The sequence below is a fragment of the Ciona intestinalis genome, unplaced genomic scaffold (assembly GCF_000224145.3).
Source record: "Ciona intestinalis unplaced genomic scaffold, KH HT000867.1, whole genome shotgun sequence".
Classification (NCBI taxonomy): Eukaryota; Metazoa; Chordata; class Ascidiacea; order Phlebobranchia; family Cionidae; genus Ciona; species Ciona intestinalis.
In genome coordinates, this window is record NW_004191188.1 from 2,687 (window position 1) to 4,095 (window position 1,409).

At 39.0% G+C, this 1,409-nt stretch overlaps 1 long non-coding RNA gene across 1 annotated transcript; it reads right to left on the minus strand.

The window, feature by feature from the left end:
* On the minus strand, positions 1–809 carry LOC113475546. The gene is made up of 2 exons (XR_003397291.1): positions 763–809; positions 1–478 (listed from the first exon to the last, which is right to left on the minus strand). It is a non-coding gene; the product is annotated as an uncharacterized LOC113475546 (long non-coding RNA).
* Between the last annotated feature and the right edge of the window lie 600 nt (positions 810–1,409).

Consider the following 1,409-nt stretch of genomic DNA (forward strand, 5'->3'; position numbering starts at 1 on the left):
CATCTGTGGTAAAGAATATGTTGAAGTGTCTCGAGTTTGACTTTCTGGCAACTGCAAAGACATTTGTACTGCAATTAAGTGAAAGCATCTTCCCGTGCTGCTACAGGAGCATCGCGATGGCAAAGGAAACAACTTAACACTGTGGACTTGCTTGGTCATGGGATGATTTACAGAAAATGATGATGTTGCTGCCGAATAACCGATGAGTCCTTCTTTTACACACCGACGGGCTAATCCTCGTAGTGTGAGACGATACTGTTGTCCTTTCTCCACAGTTTCTCCCGTAATTTTCCCGTAACTGGTAAACAAGCATAAAACACATTCCCGTAATTTTCCCGTAACTGGTGTAGGCTTGAAACAAGCATAAAACACATTCCCGTTATTTTCCCGTAACTGGTGCTGTAGGCTTGAAACAAGCCTAAAACATATTCCCGTAATTTTCCAGTAACTGTAATATGCTTAAAACACATTCCCGTAACTTTCCCGTAACTGGTAAATACCTAAAACAAGCATAAAACACATTCCCGTAATTTTCCCGTAACTGGTAAACAAGCATAAAACACATTCCCGTAATTTTCCCGTAACTGGTAAACAAGCATAAAACACATTCCCGTAATTTGCCCGTAACTGGTGTAGGCTTGAAACAAGACTCAAAAACATTCCCGTAAATTTCCCGTAACTGGTAAATACCTAAAACAGTCATAAAACACATTCCCGTAACTGGTGTAGGCCTGAAACAAGCATAAAACACATTCCCGTAACTTTCCCGTAACTGTAATATGCTTAAAACACATTCCCGTAACCTTCCCGTAACTGGTAAATACTTAAAACAAGCATAAAACACATTCCCGTAATTTTCCCGTAACTGTAATATACTTAAAACACATTCCCGTAACCTTCCCGTAACTGGTACATACCTAAAACAAGCATAAAACACATTCCCGTAATTGGTGTAGGCTTAAAACAAGCTTAAAACACATTCCCGTAAGTTCCCGTATTCCCGTAAATTAGTTTGCAGTTTTTCCCGTCTTTTCCGTATTTTCGTATTCCCGTAAATTAGATTGCGATTCCCGTCGTTCCCGTATTTCCGTATTCCCGTAAATTAGTATTACCCAATACAGGTTATGCCTGAGTGCCCAACCTACCACAGTAACAAGTTACAACATAAAGTACTGTGGGGTAAGATGGATATCGTGAGCACAATTTAGCAGTCCTGTTTCTTGATCGTATTTTAACAATTAACAAGGCTCTTTTCTTTTCATGAGGTTACGGTTATATAATTCTATAAATATTCTTTGTTTATTATTAAATGGGATGATAAAAGTTATTGAAAACGTGGACCATCTTACCCCAAACTATTATATAGCAAGCTACACCTCACATAACCACGTAACCCTTCGCACAAGCTG